The sequence below is a fragment of the Oryza glaberrima genome, chromosome 12, assembly GCF_000147395.1.
Source record: "Oryza glaberrima chromosome 12, OglaRS2, whole genome shotgun sequence".
Lineage (NCBI taxonomy): Eukaryota > Viridiplantae > Streptophyta > Magnoliopsida > Poales > Poaceae > Oryza > Oryza glaberrima.
The window spans coordinates 20,159,786-20,180,890 of NC_068337.1; the positions used below are offsets into that span (position 1 = coordinate 20,159,786).

Genomic DNA, 21,105 nt, shown 5'->3' on the forward strand with positions numbered 1-21,105 from the left:
CCTTGCTAAGTTGCTAGCTAGGAGATGGATTCGATCGACCAAGCGAGAGTGTGTCTTCAGTTAATAAAGCAGGAAGGAGATGAGCAGAATTTATTCAGTTCGGACGAGCAAAATCAAATTAAGATTGACTGACCGAACCGACGACGAAGAGTATTTCATAAATCATCGTCCACTACTTGATTGAATCAGTAATTTTTATCGAGAAGATGGGAGCGCGTGCAGGTGCAGTTCCGCACGTACGCCAGATCCATTTTTTTTAAAGGAATCTTAATGGACGTAGCTGCCTGCATGCTTCCATATACGCCATGGATTTGAATGCATGATGGTAACAACTAACAATATGGTTAGTAGTAATACATGGCTAATTAAAATTAACAAGGTGACCTTTACAGCTTTACATGCATGATGCTCATCAAAGTTGAGAATAAATAAGCACCTGTACTCATAGCTTTACACTACTCAATACTCATCATCCTTGCTTTTCGCGGTGACAAGGCGCTATGGATCGGTATTTTCTAAAGAAAGGACGAGATGGTGGTTGTGTTGATTTTTAGTTTTCGAGTGATCGAAGTGATCATATTGGAAATGATCATACAAAAATAACGCACCTTCACTTCGTCTCTGAAATGAGATTAAGCGGCTGTTTGTGAAAATCGGTTTTGACCGTTTTCAAAAGGGGTTGCTATATAACGGAATACCGTTTTCGAACGGGATGATACTGGTTAGGTATCAGGTCCGATATCGGGTGATACATATCAGGTATCAGGCGATTCTACCACGTTTTTAGGTGATACTCGCGACGTACCTGGTGATACCTATCAGGTATCATGCGATTCTCGCCACATATAAGGTGATACTTGCGAGGTATCGGGTGATACCTATCAGGTATCACGCGATACCTATTAGGTGATACTTGTGATGTATCAGGTGATACCTATCAGGAATCACGCAATACCTACTAGTTATCACGTGATACACACCCGACATCGACGCCGATGACCACTGCCACCCCAATGCCCCTTCCTCCCTAGCTCCGGCCACTGCCGCCACTCCCTCCTCCGGCTCCACGACGCACCACCGCCACCCCCTCCCATCCCCTGGATCCTGCTACCATCATCGTTGCCCCTCCCTCCTCCGGCTCCGGCCACCGTTGTTGCTCCCTCCTCCGGCTCCGGCCACCGCCGCCGCTCCCTCCCCCGGCTCCGGCCACCGTCGCCGCCCCCTCCCCCGCCAGCTACGGCCACCGTCGCCGCCCCCTCACTCGGCTCTCTGGCTCCGGCCACCGCTGCCGCTCCATCCCTCCGCTCTCTGGCTCCAGCCGCCGGCGCCCCAGCTCCGGCCACCGCCGTCGCTCTCTCTCTCGGCTCCGGCCACCACCGCTGCCCCCTCCCCCGGCTCTCTAGCTCCAGCCACTGCCGCCGCTCTCCCCATGCCGCTGGCTTGGCCCTTGTGCCTTGTGCTCGCTGATGGAGGTGGAGGGGAAGCTATCCTGTTGGGGCAACGGTATCCCGTCCCTCAGCATTCCCGTTTTCAAAAACCGTTTCTGTGGCAGTTACGTCTACGTGACTACGTGTACGTGATCATTTCCAATTGTACTTGCAGTTGACAACAACGTACGTTCTCCGTAGTGTTGATTGCATGTTTACGGTTCATTGCGTGAAGCAAATTGCACTACAAGGAATCTGTTAATCCATCATGAAAAATTTCCGTCACGGATCACAAAAAACCGTCACTATGCAGCATTTGTGATGGTCTCAGAGATGGTCATGGATTGAGCGTCATGGATTAAACCCTGTGACGGTTTACCAAGAACCATCACAGATTAATGGAATCGGTAACGGTCTTAAACTGTCACGATAGAGCCCGAGACCTAGTTAGCCCAGCCCAAGTCCATTATATAAATCTGTGACGTTTGCTTTTTCTATCACATTTTTTTTGCACTAAATATATGATAGAGGGCCTATTGTTTTGGGCCAACTAGAGTATGACAAATTTACAATCATATACTGTGACGGTCCAAATAAAACCGTCACGAGTTAGCGGGCCGCGAATATCCACTGGTGCACATCTATGACGAAAATAAGATAACCATCACAGATTGTGCCTACCAGCGACAGTCTCATAATCCGTCACCAAGAATCCGTCATGGATTAACAGGTTTCTTGTAGTAAAATGCGCCGTGTCTATTGCATTTGCATACGCAACGCCTCCAGGTAACTAGCGGCGGACATTTCATTGCTGCATATGTGTGTGCTGAACTACACTCTGTTCCATCCTGAGATTCACGACTTCTTCACCCCCAAAGAATTGTTGGAAACGGAGGTTTAATTTACGTCTCGTTTAGTTGTCCCCCGTCCCAAGATTTGTGCTTAATTTGTTCAATTTGTTCGGATTGCGTCGAGTTCATTTGAAATATGCGTTGACAATTCAAATAACATAACACAAATGATATTTCTCGGTTAGATTCTTGCCCAAAATTTTTCCCATACATATTCATGAGCTAGCAGAGAACCCTACATCATCGCAAATGTCGTGTCGTCGTTGTCGCCGATAGGGGTAGAGGAAGAAGGGGCATGGTAGAAACGGTGGGCTAGCAGCGTCGACATACGTCCTGAGTCCAGATTCGTGCATCTGCTCACCACCGCCACACCCACGCCCACGGCCGCTGCATCTGTCATCGCTGCAACGGATCCATCCACTACAGTTGCACCGATCGTTGCGGAGGCAGATCCGCTCACTACCGTTGTGTCCTGTCGCCGTGGCAGTGGATCTGACCATCGCCGTTGCGCCCTATCGTCACCAAGGCGGATCCATCCACCGCTGCGACGCCTGCGCCAACACAAGAAGAAGGGGGAGAGATCGAGGAGGGGGCCGCACAAGCAAGATGGGGACATGGGCAAGCTGTCGGCATTGGAGATGTGGAGGGAGAGGGGAGAGGAAAATGAGTAGTGAGGGATGGGGAGGGTAGTGAGATAGGGGCCGGCTAGAATTTTTTTTATTTACAATGGGTGACTAGTAGAAGATAAAATAATCTATAATATATAGCTCCTAATAAAGAGCTGATACAGATCTCCTAAAATGGAGCCCTTACAGATAACGAGCTGACAACTCTAACTGCTCATTTCCTATCGCAATAAAAATATTTAATAAAACATTGTTGCAACAAAATATAGTTATTGCCACATAAAAATTATTATTGCAATAGTACAATATATTGCCACAAATTATATTTTGTTATAATAATTTGGTGACAATATCTTAATTATCTTGTAGTGTGAGGGACACATCTGTAACGGTATTTTCTAACATCTGTAACGGGTCCTAACATAAGGAGCTTTTACAGATGAGTGATAATCTGTAACTAGAATATCGTTCGTTACAAATATATGGTCTATAACGGTTTGCTTGGGTCTGTTACAGATGATCCGTTAGAATTGTCCGATACAAATACATGGACTGTAACGGGTTGTTTAGGTCTTTCACAGATGATCCGTTACATATATATGAGGATTGGACTATGATCCAGCGCTAAATGGAATCAAGGCCTCGCAAGACGAGTATAACCATTAATAAAAACGTGGGTTAACTCTGACTTGAACCTATTCTATTTCTACATAGTAATGACTGGTTTGATACCGGCTGGTCATGATCAATCGTCGGTCTCGTTCAGATATAAAGTAAAGCAACCATACCATCGTTTACTTCTACAGGTCAACTCTCCAAGTCAAAATAGTCAATGATATAGCAAAGTTACTAGTACTAGTACTTAATTAGTACATAATTAGGGGAATCTTATGCACTGGCCGTGACCGATCTGCCTCCAATCCCATGGGAAAGAATCACAGAATGGTGTGGGTCGTCTTCACAAGATGGCCGCACTGAGATGAAAGTAATATCGTGTTACATACTTACATGTGCAAGAAGGTTTAATCTAGAAGTTTCAACTCATCAAGAAGAGAAAAAAAAGGCTATATAGAACACATATTGAAGATAATCTAGAAGCTTGAGCGTACTGTGTACCACTTTTGCTCCAGTAGTAGGGATTCGGATTTAGACGCGTGGTATGGCTATTCCTTTTCTATTTTTCTAGCTATAGTCTCACAGGGCTATAAACTTATTTTTTTAAAAAATATTTTACTATTATATCAATTAGGAATATAGCCCGTGCATTCGCTTATTATTATTTTTTATCTTTCAAAAGTACTATTTCTTCGTAAAATTTCTTCATCGGCACTGCTTACATCAATTTTGTTTTCAAGATATTGGTTAGCTTTAAGCTATATAATATTTAGTACATTCCTACAAACAATTATATATGATATCTTTATTATTTGGAAAGGAGTTAGATTTAGTTTATTTGGAAGATGCATCTAACAAATTAAGTGTAAATTAAAAGTAAGGTGTTTTGTCTTCTTTAATTGAATGTTTAGTGGCTTTTTTCAACAATTACTATCGACTAAATAAATATGTTTTATTTTTACCATCAAGTTGTTAATTACATTCTTACTACAAATTAAGGACATATCCATACACCTTTCTTCCTTGTTGAAAGGGTCATTTAAGCGTAAAACAAGTCGGATTGTCTGATACCGTGTCGGACAATCCGATGTAGATCGGACTGTCCGAAATGGGACCAGACTATTTGACCTGCAGAGATGCACAACAAACAAGCAAGCTTTAAATCCACCACACAAACAACGATATATGCTCAAACAACAACTAAGCTATGACGGCATAATAGAGTAACAAGTAAATGAAGAGGGAGAAGGAATATCACCAAGATTCCATGCCGATATATTTCCCGGAGTTCGAATCCTTGAGGGAATTCTACTTTCCGTTGAGGAGCTCACTAAGAGCCGAGTCTTTTCCAAACCCTTACTCTTGAGGTTCCACAAATGCACCCCTCTTTCCACTAGAGGTATATCTTTCCTTACAGGGGCAAGATCCAGCCTTCACAAACTTTCCTTGGATCACGACAAGTAGATCGGTGGCTCAAGAGCGCCGTCTAGCTGTTTTGCAGTCCTCAACCTCCAAGAGTAACAAACACCACACAACCCTTGAAAAAACCCTAGTGCTCAAGATCGAGTGAAACACCAAATCCATAACCACCAACACCCAACACACCAATAACAAGGAGGGATTTGAGAGGGAGAAAATGAGCTCAAAGATCCAAAGCACCATAGCACCAAGCTCAACCCAAAGTGAATGAGAATGAATGAGTTGGGTAACCCTTGAAAAGGGTTAGATGAGGGGTATTTATAGATCCCCAAACTGCAGCCGTTGGAGGGGAATCTTTTCAACCCACGTCGGACAATCCGAAGTAGAATTGGGTAGCCCGATAATTTTAGCCCCAACCAAGCAAGAGACAGAGAATGAAGTTTTTTGAAATTTCAGATAGTCTGATCCATCGGATAGTTTGACTTCATGTCAGACAGTCCGATGTTTTTAGAACTAGAAACATCGTCCTCAAACAGAGACTCAAGTTCCCTAGAATTTCGGAGTCTCTGGATCATCAAACAGAGACTCAAGTTAGCCCTGCTTAATTAGAAACCCTTAGATGTTTTAGAACATTAGACTTTGGGGGTTATTTCACAAACATCAACGGATACTTTGGACTGTGGTTTAATGGCAAGCTCTGGACACACTCTGGACACATGACGCCATAATTGTGCTATAGAGGATGTACAATGATTTAAGGTGATATAATATTATTATTATTATTTTTATAATGTTCTATTGTTTTTTCTATTTGGTTACCATGCGAAGGATATGTGTGTATGTTCAAATGATGTATTTTTGTTCTTATAAAGTGAAATATGGATATTATGGATCTCGAACTATTTATTGAATTATAAACAAAAAAATATTTCAAATAAACTAAAAATAGAATATAACTTAAGAATTATAATCATTTAGCTTTCTATTTATTTATCATTTTTATATTACGTTGTTAATTACCTAAGGATTAAAAGTGGAAGGAATTGAATCGGGCATGAGAGGAGGGGAGAGTCGAATGGGAGAGAGCACATGGGCATATAATTAAATTTTTTTAGAAGTTTATTATGTTTTAGTTACTATTACTTTATTAACTGAAAATATAATAAAATATTTATTGATGGATTAAAAATATTACTTTATTCATTTTTTACTCGTCTTTTCCTACAATACATTCATACTAAACATTAAAAATATGAACACTATGAATCTTATAATATTATTTTAACTTATTATTATGTTAGAATTGGGAAGTAAATTTTTGGAACATTAATCAGAGTTATGTTCATTTTACTTTAATCATTATAGATCTAATTGAATTATGATGAAGTTATATACAATGATAAAAATCTATAACTTTTTTTCATAATCTTATAATTTGTTCAATGGCACTCTAAAGTTAGAAAATATAACCCAAAAGTGACATATTTCTTGGCCAAGTTGAATTATAGAGAATATGGGTTATTAAATGTGAAACAATCTGAAGACATAAGCGGATCAAATATTAGTTTTATGATTTAGATGTTATAAGTTCTTATTTCCTAGCATAACTTTTGTTTTCGAACTACTATATTTTGGGAATATTATTTAGCTATGTTCATTTTACTTAGATGATTTTAGATCTAATTTAATATTACAACATTATGTATGATGATAAAATCTATAATAATAATGATATTATTATTTCGTATTTTTTATAGTTCGTTGAATTACACCCAAAAGTCAAAAAATATAACCCAAAATGACATATTTCATTTCAAAGTTGAATTATAGTGAAAATTTGTCTTTAACTATAAATTTAGTCAAAAATAATTTAAATCATTGTACACCCCTACCACGCCGCTTCTGCTGTCGTCGTGTGGCGCCGGCGAGGTCCAGTATCTCCTCCATCACTGTATGGCCACCGAGAGAAAGTCTTTGAGGACAGATAGAGCAGGAGTGAGGAAAAAGTAAAATGAAAGTCGCTGAAGTATCCCTCTTCGAAAAATCCACAAGGGCGATGCCTTGATGAGGCTTGAGATGACGAGGGTCTCGATCCGTCGGAGAACACACTTCGTTCGGGTTGTATCCCCCTACAGCCGAAGTCGTCGAGTTGTTTGTTGTCGAAGAATCTGCCTTCTCGAAACCATCTCATCAAAACCTTGAAGCACCAAAATCCATTACCTAGCGCGCCACTGTCGATGTTGTAGATCAAGATTATGGTATTTGCATTGTATGGGGATCGTTAGTACCACGGTATATGCGAGATTGAGGTAAAAGAGATGGAGACGGGGATTTTTTATATAGGTTTGGGCCCCTTCATTGACAGGTAATCGCTCTACTCCTGTTGGCTGAGGCCGGTGTTACTCTTATATATCAATATTACTCGAGTATAATATTTGGGATAACCTACATAGTCCTCGTCGACACGGCGGCATGAACCACCACATGTAGTCGACGTCAGGGTAGTCTTCCTCCTCGAATATAAACTCGACAAGATCAGAGATGGCACTAAATCCCTTTGTTGGCCTCCGCAGCACTAGATTGGGTTTGTTTTGGCTCATCTTCGATGTTGATGTATGGCGGCGTGTATTGATCTATCTATGTTCACTTGTCCACTCTCCTCCTAGGGAGTCTTTTATTTATACCCACAGATGTTCCCTTGTACAAGTAGAACTAGGGAGAAAAATGCAGATATGATTGAAGTAGTCCTTATAGTTTCAATGTAGAACTCTGCTTCTCTTTTCTAATCCGGAATACCTTCCGTATGTGAGGCCTGATTTCGTATAAAACTTGGTACATAGTGGGCCCCGCCGAGCTTAACCCAAGACTATTGAGTATGCCTTATCTATAGAGCAATTTTACGGTCCTTGAGGAGGTATCATGAGGTACCATTGTTTCTATTGTAAATTTGGTACCTCATGGTATCTCATAGTACCTAGGTACCAAGAGGTACCAAATTTTACACTAAAATTTTGGTACCTCCTCAAGTACTGTAGAATTGCTCTTATCTATAACACTGGCAGAAAAAGATGAGAATGTGTGGTGGAGGAGGTAGTTAACTATTTTGGATAAGGAAGAGTGCGTCCAATATTTTTGAGTCGCCTGGACATCCGCGACAAAGCATTTTCCCTAATAATTTAGTTTTATCTCTAATCACACTGTTTAAACAGGTTACAAAGCTTTTGGTTTCTGCATCAGAAACAACGGTAGATTCTTGAAGCAATATGCAACCAGATTTAGGACAAAGTTTATTTTCGATAGGTTATTAGTTGCGAGTCTGCGAGGAGATATAGAAACCATCACGATATCTCAACCGTTTCATAGTGAGTTTTTACTTGAATGTTTGATAAGTAGATGGGACAAGATAGCTAGATTTCAGCACACATGCTACAGAATAAGGAGTTTATCCTACAGAATATCTTTATGACAGACAATTTTCTGGGATCGCCAAAGTTCTTTATTGTGAAGATCAGCAGATTAGTTGATAATCTACTCAATCTACTGGTTTCCATTCATAGTGCTAGCTGGTGTAGTTGCCACATTTTTTTCCTTCTTATTCTTCATAAGGCCCTCTGCTTCTATCACGAGAGAACCGATGCTTTCAGTCTTCTTTCCGGTATGGTCGCTGCTAGATAACATCATCAACGCTTCCAGTTCAAACATATGTTTGGAAGCCTTGGACAGAGATACCATCAAGTTCTCCAGCTCTTGTTTGGGGTAGCATCCTTCAAGTTTTAGCAGTGATATGATCATCCTAGTGGCAATCTTCAGAATTCTCAGGCAATTGACTGTTTGTTCACTGTTTTGATCTACCATCGTCCTCAGCTTACCGACAAAGCTGGATGCAGAGTCTTCTCGGGCAATTTCACCAGCAAGTGTATCCAAATCTTTACCATCACTGATCCGTTTTTCAAATATTGCCACACTAAGTGACAGTAAAGCTGCATGTAGTTTCCTCGTCGTCCTGTCCATTTTGTTCTTACCGATGTCCTCCTTCTGGCCATTGACGTCGCCATTATCTTTCGAAGCAACGGCACCAGCACCTTCTTCAATGTCATGATCTGTCTTGGTTCCGTTTGCTCCTTTTTCTGCCTTTTCTGCTTGCTTTTCTCCTTGCTTCGGTGGAGAGAGAGAGATAAATATTTCGTTGAGAATCTGCAACGGTAGGATCGATGCTTATTATTTGGCAAGGATAAAAATTCAAGATGCGGTTAGTTAAATAAGAATAAAATCAAACAAAACTAATGCCGCCATTTATTTGAAATTTATCGATCGCAGGACATACCTTCGGTAGCACATTTTGCATGGCTTCCATCAGTTTCTTGAGATAGGAGGCCTCCTTTGTCCTGTGTAGATGCTCGAGTATTTCTGCTGCGCATATTCTGTATTCTGTTTCCTCCTTAACATTTAAAAGCACTGTCTTGAGATCTTAGAGAACGGTGTCACTTGCCTTGAAGTTAATGGTGGCATTGGCATTGGCATTGCTTTTATTTTGGTCGGACAGCAGTATTGCCAGTATGCCAACTGCCATTTTTCTTGTGGAGGCGTCCTTGTTAGTCACGAAGATGTCTACGAGCAGCCTGATGTTCGTTTCGCTATATGTTGTGTCTATATTCGAAGACGTCGTCGAAAGTGCTTCCATAGGATGCTGTTGCTGTGTGAAGATGTTAATGGCCTGCATGTGGAGCTTCTTGTTGCTTTGGCATTGCTTACAGATGATAATGGTATTCACGCTGATGTCGTCTTTGTGAATCGTCAAGATGTGGGAGCGCAGATCGTCGCCGGTCTTCCCAGGGGCGCTGACAAGCTGGGACATGAGCTGCAGTGACTCGGTCACGATGTCCTTCCATGCGTCGACATGGCCGTTGTTGTGGATGTGGAGCAGGTCATTTCTGACGGGCAGCATGGCCTTGGAGATAGTGCTCTGCTCTGTGCCGATGGCAAAGCGGTTGTGGTCGTCGGCGGCGGCGAGCTTCTGGAGGATGACGCGGCCCAGCACCATGAGCTCCCTGTAGTGAGCGGACGGGGCACTGTCGCCGTCTTGCTGCTCCTGCTCCGTGGTGGTGGCGTCGAGCAGCGACGATATGCACCGGAGCGCGTGCGGGAAGCTGGCGAGGCTGATCTCGCCGGCGAGACGCGACACGATCCTCGCGGCGTGCATCCGGATGTTCCGGTTGTGGTGGCTCGCGGACCGAAGCGACCGGAGCAGCTTCTTCATCACCTTCCTGGAGGACGCCGAGCCGACCAGTTTCCTGATCAGTGCGTGCTGCTCCTGCAGCTCCTTCTGCTCCAGGATCATCGCCCCGGACACGTAGTCGCTGGACGACGACTCCGGCTTCATCAGCTCCACGGCAAACGTCACCAGGTTCCACTCTTCTAGGAGGGATGCATCCTTCTTGCACCGGATCTTGGTCTTCTTCATGTACTCCTTTACCAATTTGAGCCCCACCGCGCCTTCTTCCAACCCATATATACTGGGCACCCGCACCGCTTTGCGCCCCACCGCGCCTTCTTCCAACCCATATTTCCTGGCCACCACTCGGATCAACCGTTTCCCGGCGAAGTCTGACACCCACCGGTAGAAGAAGAGGAGGCCCTGGAAGAGTGCCAGTGAGTAGAGCACATTGAGCGCCGGATTCAGGTTGGCGCGGCCGTCGCCATTGCCGTAGTCGTGCTGTATGAGGCGCCACAGCGATAGACTGGTGCTGATGGCTATCCCAGACAGGTAGAGCACAGCCAAAGGGCATAGTATGATGGCGAACACCAGCGCCTGGATAAACGTCACAAGACTTCCTGCCCATGAACACCAGCACTGGATGCCCCAGTCGAACATGTAGTCTTTGTCTCCTCCTTTTAATATCTTGAACACCATGGCCATTGTAACCAAGAAGCCATGGAGAGACTTCAAAGCACAGTGCATCTTTTCGCTCAGGAAACCATCGAACACCCTGTTTAGATCTTTCTTACAATCAGACGAGGAGATGATGGATATATAAATACGGTTTCCATATCCGTAAGTAGATATACACAGCTAAAATGATAAGGACATCCTAACTGCACTCGAAAATCTAACATAAGGACCACCTATACATTTGTCGATAAATTTTCTCCTAAAAATTTGACCACAACCTCTATTTTACCGAAATAACATATTACGTAGAGATTTTTGAAATTACATACAAGTTACACTATAGTTACAGTGTAATTATATGCAATCTACAGTGTAATTACACTACGATTGTACTCTAATTATATAATCTCACATATTCCACAAGTGTTGGTGAATATTTGTATGCAGATGATAAACCCCGGTGTTGGGAGGAAAATCAGACTAAAGTCTTCCCATGTTTTTTTTAATCTCGAGTTTTAGATATTTGTAAATATTATTTTTATACGGACTCTAAACTCTACTTTTAATTTTATTATGTTTATTCCGAATTTTAGTTAGTTTTAAATTCCTATATGTACTCTATACTCTACTTCTAATATTTCTTATTTTTTTAATTCCGAATTTATATTTTTTTCTTAATTGTATTTCTATATAAACTCTATACTCTACTTCTATTATTCCTTATTTTTTTAATTCCGAATTTCTATTTTTTTTCTTAATTGTATTTCTATATAGAGTCTATACTCTACTTCTAATATTCCTTATTTTTAATTCCGAATTTCTATTATTTCCTAATTGTATTTCTATATGAACTCTATACTCTATTTCTAATATTCCTTCTTTTAATTCCGAATTTCAGTTATTTCCTAATTGTATTTCTGTATGAACTCTAGTCTCCTCTTCTAATATTCCTTATTTTTTAATTCTGAATTTCAACTATTTCTAAATTGTATTTCTATATGGACTCTAGTCTTCTCTTCTAATATTCCTTTTTTTAATTCTGAATTTTAGCTATTTGTAAATTGTATTTCTATATGAACTCTGTCTTTTCTTTTTCTCCGATTAATGTGAGAATTTCTAGATCATGAAAGCGAACGTGGATGCTCCTTTTTCTATTCCTTTAATAATATAATATATTTGTAAATTGTATTTCTATATGAACTTTACTTTTTCTTTTTCTCCGATTAATGTGAGAATTTCTAGACCATGAGAGCGAACGTGGAGGCTCCTTTTTCTATTCCTTTAATAATATATAATAGATTAGGTACAATAAAAAAACATGTTTAATTTATTTCCAACCTGTAAGAATGACAATAGCTGATGCAACACGTGTTAACTTGATGGATCTTATGATGGTGACGTAGATTGTATTGAGATGTTCTCTGTGTTAAAGGGGGGCGCTAATGGGCGAGTGATCGCTCCGGGCGATCACCCCCCATCCCCCCTATATGCTAGTCTCTCTCTCCCTTCTTCCTCCTCTTCTCTTCCTACTACATCATAATTTTTTTAAAAAAATAAAAAAACAAAGTTGGAAAAATTTATGTATAGAGAATACTATATATGAAAAATATTTGAATTCAAATTCAAATTTAAAACGGGTATGTAAACTTTTGACTTATAAACTTTGGGTCTATAAACTAATATTTGAATTCAAATTCAAATTTGAATCGGGTATGTAAACTTTTGACTTATAAACTTTGGGTTTATAAACTTTAGGTGTATAAACTTTAGATGTATATAAATACTATATATAAAAAAAATTGAATTCAAGTTCAAATTTGAATCGGATATAATTCAAATTTAAATTTGAATCGGGTATATAAACTTTTGACTTATAAACTTTGGGTCTATAAACTTTAGGTGTATAAACTTTAGATGTATAGAAATACTATATATAAAAAATATTTGAATTTAAATTCAAATTTGAATTGAATATATAAACTTTTGATTTATAAACTTTGGGTCTCTAAACTTTAGGTGTATAAACTTTAGATGTGTAAACTTAAGGTGTACAAAATTTAGATGCATAAATTTACTAAAATAGAAAAGTAATGCGGTGCCAAAAAAAGAAACCACGTGGAGGAGGGGGGAATCACGTCCTGATCGCCCCAGGCGATCACTCGCGCGGTAGGACTTTCGCATTATCCCTCCTAATTATAGGCATCTTGTACCCTTAATTTTTGTGTTTCATTAATTTAATTATAGAATTCAAAATTAACAGTTGACAAGGTGCTATTGGCGTGTACTGTTTCTTTAAAATATAAGCATCTATAATTTGAAAGGCAACAAACATGTTTAATTTAATATATATTATTATAATACAAATTGCGAGTGCAATACACCGGTGAACGACTAGTCACCTCTAATTCATATTTCTTATAATCCTACCCGTAACATACCCTCTCACTGCATCCATCCCTTATATTAAATAATGCAGCAATGTTTTTTGTCCCTAACGTTAATCCCTGCTAACTAATAAAGATATGCTTATATTTATGGATGGGGGAGTAAGTAATACAAGTGACGATGACTGTTGGGTTTCAGACATTTCAAATTTGGCCCCTCTCTCTCTCTCTTTGCGATTACACGGCAGAATGCACCACCACGAATATGCTCACTAACACATGCTCTAAGAGAGGAAAACCAGCCGCACATCCCTAATCATCTGCATGTGTGAAGTATTCATCTGCAAAAGCCAATTTTCTTTACATTTGCTTAGGATTATTTGGATGCAACACAAGTTTATAACAAATAGGCGCTAAAGAGACATCTTGCTGAGGAGTGAGGACGTTTCGCTAGTCGTCTTATACTCAGAACCATTCCAGGAACAACGACGCTTCTTGAGGCATTTTTAAAGTCGTTGTAGACAAATTATTTTCCTTTCTTTTGTCTTTTGGCAAAAATCCCAGTAAACCCCCTGCACACTACCATACTTTGCTATATGCAAAACCTCACTAGCTAAAAGAATCTATAATTTTCTTTGCGGTCAAAAAACCCCCACTATTTTATGTTTTCCCACAAAATTCGTACAAAGGCAAAGAAAACCCTCAGTCTTATTAGTGGGCTTTATGAGGAGAAGTCTTAGGGTATGTTTAGCAGGCTTAGTTCGCAACTTCTATTCATAGGTGCTTTTGGCAGGAAAGTTAACTTCCACCCTATCGTTTTTGTCTCGCACGCTTTCCGATCTGTTAAACGGTGTTTTTTTTTTTGCAAAAAAGTTATACACAAAAGTTGTTTTAAAATATCGTATTAATCCATTTTTTAAGTTTTTAGTAAATGAGTTGCTCCGTTTTACGTGCGTGAGGGAGAAGTTCCCAACCCTTACATTCGAACTCAGCTAGAGATGAAAGAAAGTCTTACTTGGTGGTCTCTTTCGTATTAGTCTTTTGCGATGTCAATCTTGTAGCTCTGAGCTTGCAGTTGCCGTGGGTAGGGAGTTTGCTTGCTCTGAGTTTCTCAAGAATTCTCTATGGAAAATATAGATGTAAGTATGTCCCTAGCAGATGTCTGTTTACCAATGCTGTATAGGAAAGCTAGCTGGAGTTCCCAGCAATAAACCTATAGATACTTATGCTTTAGGAAAGAAAAAAAACAGCTCGTATAGCTAGCCTTTCCTCTAAAAATCCTACGCAACATAAACGTAGGGAAACATGAGGTAGGATAAGTGATCTGAGAGTATGCTTCCTTTCCTATATGGAATTCCACTAATGTTACAGTCTCCTAACGAAATTCCACCGCAGCATTCCTGCCCAAGATATGAACATGAACAGTAGTGGAGATTCCAGAGGAATGAAGGATAACTACTGGAAATCCTTTGTTCCAAAAGTAGATATGTTTATTATTGTGAAACACCAAAAGAGTCAGAAAACCAAAAAAAAACAAAAAGCAACCCAGGTTTGGCGAAGAACATTACTAAGCAGGAAAGCTTCAAAATAAATAAATAAATATATAGGAAGTAAGCAGTCTAACCCAGCTGTTTGGACGAGTGTGATGATGGTGAGACTACAGAAATCCTTCTTCTCAAGCATGGAGACGAAGCCACCAAGGAGGACGACGGTGGTCCATAAACCCACCAAGACGCCCACCCCTTTGACTGCCATCGATAGGTACCCCACAAACATAACATGATTGTTGATATAATCAACTTCCGGCCACTTAGGATCATCGTCAAACGAATAAGCCATTGTTAGTTCGTCCTCAAAAGAGTGAGGTCGTTTGCAATAGAGCAAGAGAATATACAGACTCTCATATATATATATATATACTGTATAATGGTTTATCTCAAAGGCCCCTGCCACTGGATGTTTGTCGACTTGTGGGGTGCTGTCTCTACCTATCGTGTTGCATGCTCCGTATGGGCTTTACCGGTTGTTCTTAAGTTAACCATGTTGTTTCTAAGGTTTTTGGATCTGGTTTTCACAAGAAACTGAGCCTACTCTCTTTGTAATTTTTTTCCCGGGAAACTCTCTCTATTAAGTAATAAGCAGGCCGGAACTCACTACCCTCTTTTCAGATGTTACCAAGAAAAAGAAATACTCCCTCCATCTCTAAATATTTGACGCCGTTGACTTTTTTAAACATGTTTGACCGTTCGTCTTATTCAAAAAATTTAAGTAATTATTAATTATTTTCCTGTCATTTGATTCGTGGTTAAATATACTTTTATGTATACATATAGTTTTACATATTTCATAAAAGTTTTTGAATACGACGAACGGTCAAAGATATTTAAAAAAATCAACGGCGTAAAATATTTAGGGACGAAGGGAGTATATGTAAAGCTCCTCACGTTCGAGGTACGAGCATGATAATTAACTCACTACCCTCTTTTGAGATTTTACCTAGAAAAAGAAATAAATGTAAAGCTCCTCGCGTTCGAGGTACGAGCATGATAATTAACTGTCTATACGTACGACCAGTAGCTGATAATTAAAATACGTTTAGACAATAACCTGCAGGACGCGAACGAGGTCATTGTTCTATCCCAATTTGCACGTCCAGCCTATTCAGTTCAGGACAAAGCAAGCTAGGTCTATAAAAAAAAATTTATGACACTTTGGTTTTATTTTCACTGGCGGATCTAAAAAACTTTGCTTATAAAAATAACATGTGGCCTTAAAAACCTAACCCGCCAGCAAGAATAATTTTTTTACTAACAGAATATTAAGAAAACAGCTTGCGAAAATATTATGATTTTTATAAGCGGTGATGTTAAGAGCCCTCTAAAAAAATCGCGGGGAGCACAAAAGGATGCGCTGCACACGCACACCGACTAGGCAAATCATTTTTGCCCCTCCTTCCAGCTCACCCTATTCTTTTCACCCTCTCTCTCTCATCCAGCCATGGATGGAACGCTCTGGATGGGGTGTATCGGCGCCATCACTCTGCAGCACGGGGGAGGGGACGGCTATGGCTGCCGGGCTCAGCAGCACTCAACAGTAATGGAGCGGGGGAGGGGATGACAGTGGTGCTCGATCGGCGGCAGCAGAGTGGGGGAGATGATGGTGGCAGCGGTCGGCAGCAGTGGCGTAGGGGTAGGGAGGATGGCGGCGATGCTCGGCGGCAACGGAGTGGGGGAGGGGACAGTGGCGGCGCTCGGTGGCAGCGACGCAGGATTGTGGACGGTGGCAGTGCTTGGCAGCAGCGATGCGAGGAACGGAGCGGCAGGCTCAAGAAAGCGCGTCCGCCACCGGCCGGCCATGCCCTCCCTCACTGAGTATATCCTCCCTCCCTCGCCGACCTCCACGTGCCCTCATGTCTTCGGGCCTCCGAATAGAGGATCTGTCGTTGTGAGGTCGTCCACGGTGGGCGTCGGGTGGATCTAAGCGCGAGCTCGTTCACCGCGGGTGGTGGGCAAATCCAGGAGAGAGCGAGGCCTTTGACCTAGAGGCGAGGTCTTTGACTGCTGGCAGAGGGAATATGGATTTGGATTTGTGATGTAATGACCATTTTATGTGGAAATTGTGCTATGTGATGTGGATTTGGGATTTGCGATTTGGGAATGTGGATTTGGGAATGCAAGGCAGCAACATATGGGCATTTTCATTTTTGGTTTTCAAAACTCATTTCTGCTGGCAGTTATAAGGTAGCTGCATGTGGGTATTTTCATTTTTTTTTAACCCTAGAATCGGTTATCACTGGCAGTCATCTTAACACAGCCGCCAACGAATATCGATTATCGCTGGCGGCCCGCGCAACATAGCCGCCAGCAAAAATTGATTGTTGCTGGTGGTTAAAGTTCCGTTTGTGAAGACATTTATTTTTTCTCTAGCCTTTTATTGCATGCAGTTGACCTAGCCGCTAGGAAAAACTGATTTTAGCCACCACGACAAACCCTTTTCGTAGTAGTGATTTGCACACGAATCTAGACATATGCTATATCTAAATCCGTCCATGCATGTACAAAAGTTGATTTATTTTGGAACAGAGGGAGTAGAAAATAAATTTAAACTAATGGATCATATTATGTTGTCTGCACAAACATGTGTGCCCCATGCGTGCACGAACGCTTTCCCACAAAGCCACTGGTGTATGGTTAGGGTTTGCTGTGCGGTTAAGGAGAAGGGTGTGCGCTGGAAGGGGGAAGCCAAAAGATTCCCCATCCTTAGAGGGATGGCTAGGGGGCAGCGGACCCACAGTGGGCAATAGACAATGGTGGACGGCGAGGTGGCGCTGTGTCACACCCTAAAAATCCCAAATATATAAATTGTTGTCTAAATTGGAATTATTAGAATTTATTTTAAAAGCCTAGAAGAGAAGATCTAATTTTAAATAATAAATTCCAATATAAAATGGGGCCAGATAAAATTTCATTAAATACTTTGCTTGATTCTATAATTCCTAGATTTTTCTGGGATTTATTTGAGCTAAGGAAGTATTTTTAATAAATGGAATTGCATTTCATGAATAATTTAAATTGAAAAAGGTTTTTAAAAGTCTCTTTTGGTTTTGGGCCGAAAGTCGGCCCAAAACCCTCTCTCTCTCCCTCGGCCCAAGCCGGCCCGCAGCCGCCCGCTCGTGCGCGCGCGTCCGCTCGCTGACAGGTGTGGCCCACCTGTCAGTCTTCGTCTTCCTCGCGCCGCCGCCGCCGCCCGAACCCTAGCGTCGCGCCGCCGCTGTCTCCTTCCAAATCCGGCCGCGTGTTTTCTTCTCCGGTGAAATCAATAGAGGGGAAATGATCTTCGGGACCTCCTCTACCTTTTCCCTTTTGGAAACATCGTCTAAATCGCTTTGGAAATTCGTGGATTCGATCTCGAATCGGATTCGTCTCTCTCTCCCGAACCCTAACCTTTCCTTCTCGTCGCCGCTCGCCGTGGGCCTTCGCGCCGCCTTCCAACCCCTATAAAAGGATCCCCGGTGTCTCCGCTACCCGCCGCCACCCTCGACTTTGCCTCTCGTCGCCGGTAGAGCTCTAGCACTGTGTAGCCTCGCGCCGCCGTCGTCGCCGCCGCTCTAGCCGGGCACCGCCGTTGCTCCAGTCGTCGCCGTTGCTTGGGGAGGTCACCGTCGTGGTCGCCGTCGCGTCGCCGTCCTCGTCCGCCCCTCCGCCGTCGCTGTCGACCGCCGGAACACCGTCGCTGTCGTCAAGCCGAAGGTCGCCGCCGCTTCTTCTTCGCCGCCGTCGCCGTCCGTTGCTCCTCCGCCGCTTCTTTGGTCACCGGTGAGTTCGCCGTGCCGTCCGCTACCCATAGGTGCCCTCCGTTCGCGTCGTCGCGCCGTCGTTCGCCGGCGAGCTTGCGCGCCCGAGCCGCCGCCGGTGGTGACGTCACCGCTGACGTCATCGTCGTCGTTTCCCGTAAGCCGCGGTAGACCCGATCGATCTCGACCGTTCGTTTTGGTTGGATAGATCTCGGCCGTCCGTTCCCGTGAACCGTCGCCGTGCGCCCGGTCCATCGCAAACCCTAGCCACTGACGCAATAATCCCTTTTTTTCTTTTCAAAAATAATTCATTATTGCGTCATAATTCAATTAAAATCCATATAAGTGTTTTAATCCGATTTAATCTTTAAAAATTCATAACTAATTCATCTTAGCTCGGATTTAGTTGGTTCAAGTCTCTAAATTTTTCTAAAATTGAGATCTACATGTTAAAAATATCCACATGTACTGTTCATGCTTGTTTATGTGCTGTTTTGGTGTTTTTGCTCTTTTCTCTTTAGATTCCGACGTTTCCGGAGAGTCCGTTTTCGCAGGAGAAGAATTTGAAGAGTTCCAAGGCCAGCAAGGCAAGTCACCCAGATCCCAAAACAACCCTTTGAGCATGTTGATCCCATTTAAAGCTATCATTTTTATTCAACTATTGCATTTATTGTCGAATGTTATTGGGTGGAATTAACCTATTGTTTGTTATAGCCCTTTTGTTCTTGATTACTTTATTCCTTGATACCTTGGGTTTTTATAACTTGACTTGTTGGGCTTTATATATTGGTTCAGCTAGATATTAGATGTGATTTCTTAGCCATGCTTAGAAACATTAGCACACTATTGGGATAACTTATAATTCACTATTATTTAATGATGGCTTAATGATAGTTCATGATGGTTAATCATGATTAGTTAATTAATTGATTTGCCAACTAAAACCTGATAATGGTGGGTTGTGAGCACATGGTTTTGATGGTCGTGCTCATGACAATTAAGGACCTATTCACGAGTTTCGATTGTGAAACATTAACCGTGCCAACCACAAGCCAGCATGGGCAACAGCTTTACCTTTTGTATAGCATGGTTCATTGCGGGGCACCAGACTGAGAAGTGGCGGAGATAAGCCCACGGGGGTCGCTGGGGAGTCCATGCCTTGTTTATAAGGGGGTGATTATGATCCAGGAACGGTGCGCTGTGGTGGATTGTGTTGTGCGAGGGGTACTGTCACAGCTCCTTTTCGAGGTACCGTGGTGGTATTGAGGCACATGGTAACATGTTGTGGGGCTGTGTCTTGTGGGTACAGTGGTACATCTCTGGCCAGAGTAAAACTATTCGAATAGCTGTGCCCGCGGTTATGGGCGGGTCTAACAATGTCTTTCGTGATTAGTCTCACACCTCTCATCATAATAAAAGATGCTATAACTGGTAATAATTTGATTAGCTCCTGGTTTGGAATGGTATATTCCTGGTTTGGAGATAGAACTGTGCAGCCGGGATTGGTTGTTCTGAATGGTTGGGCCTATGCAACAGGGTATGTTGTATAGCGTTGGGTTAATATTGTTTAATTATTACTTAACTGTTTGTTTAAATTCTGAAATGTTTATTAAATGCTGTTTATGCAAATGAAACCCTACTATGCCATCCTTTGTTATCCTGTGCACTTGCATATTTGCTGCGTGGCTTGGTGAGTATGTCATATACTCACCTTGCAATCATTCATCAGAGGAGGAATTCTACAGCGATGCTGATGGTGTGGAGGATTAGGTGTAGTGGAGTCGTCTGCGCCGTTTATCTTGTTTTCCGCTGCTTAGGTCTTTATTGATTGAGAGGAACTATCCACCTCTGTAATGACATTTTATTCGCTTATTAATTAGAGTAATAATTGTACTCTATTATCAATTTGTTATTGTGTGCCTCGGCTGATTCCTGGACGAGGGTTCACACACATGTAAGTGTTTGGAATTTTGGATAGAAATTCCGGGCGTGACACGCTGTCACCTCCAGAGTCACAGTATCGACGATGGGTGGTGGGCCGGTGTTGGTGATGGAGGCAAAGCGGAATTGAGGGAGGGGGCAAGGGAGAAGGGGGAGGGGAAGAGCTGAAGCTGGTGAGTTCCTGCTCTATTCCCATGTTGTTTCCTCACCATTGCAGAGGATTGATGTTTTCTTCCAACCTAGCTGAAGCCAAAGAGCTCATGAGAGTCATGGTTGATTGACCTTACTACCTGATCCACCATGTAGCTGCCCACTGACTCAACCCATCTCTAACGGAGAAAGACCGATGGTGAACATCGTCATAGTCCCTAGTGGTTTCTCCCTCTTCACACCAAGCTTCGCGCATGCCGTACCATCCACTACTAGAGAAATAATTTGAACAAGTGCATGGCATATTTGTCTACATGTAGGTTTAAAATCCACCCACCTACTGCTGAGGCAGAGTGATCCTGAGGCTTGACAACCACTGCTGAAATGTGTTATGCAAGCCTAGCCACCTGAACCTCTATGGTCTGGACCTGACATTCTTCGCCCATGGTCTTCAATGTATAGCTCGTGCCTGCCTTCAAGCGCCCATGGTCTTCGCCCTAGTCTTCCGA

The 21,105-nt window shown here is 42.1% G+C and overlaps 1 pseudogene; it reads right to left on the minus strand.

Annotated features, from left to right (window-relative positions):
* Positions 1 to 8,475: 8,475 nt before the first annotated feature.
* On the minus strand, positions 8,476 to 15,051 carry LOC127756382 (uncharacterized; annotated as a pseudogene).
* Positions 15,052 to 21,105: the final 6,054 nt, after the last annotated feature.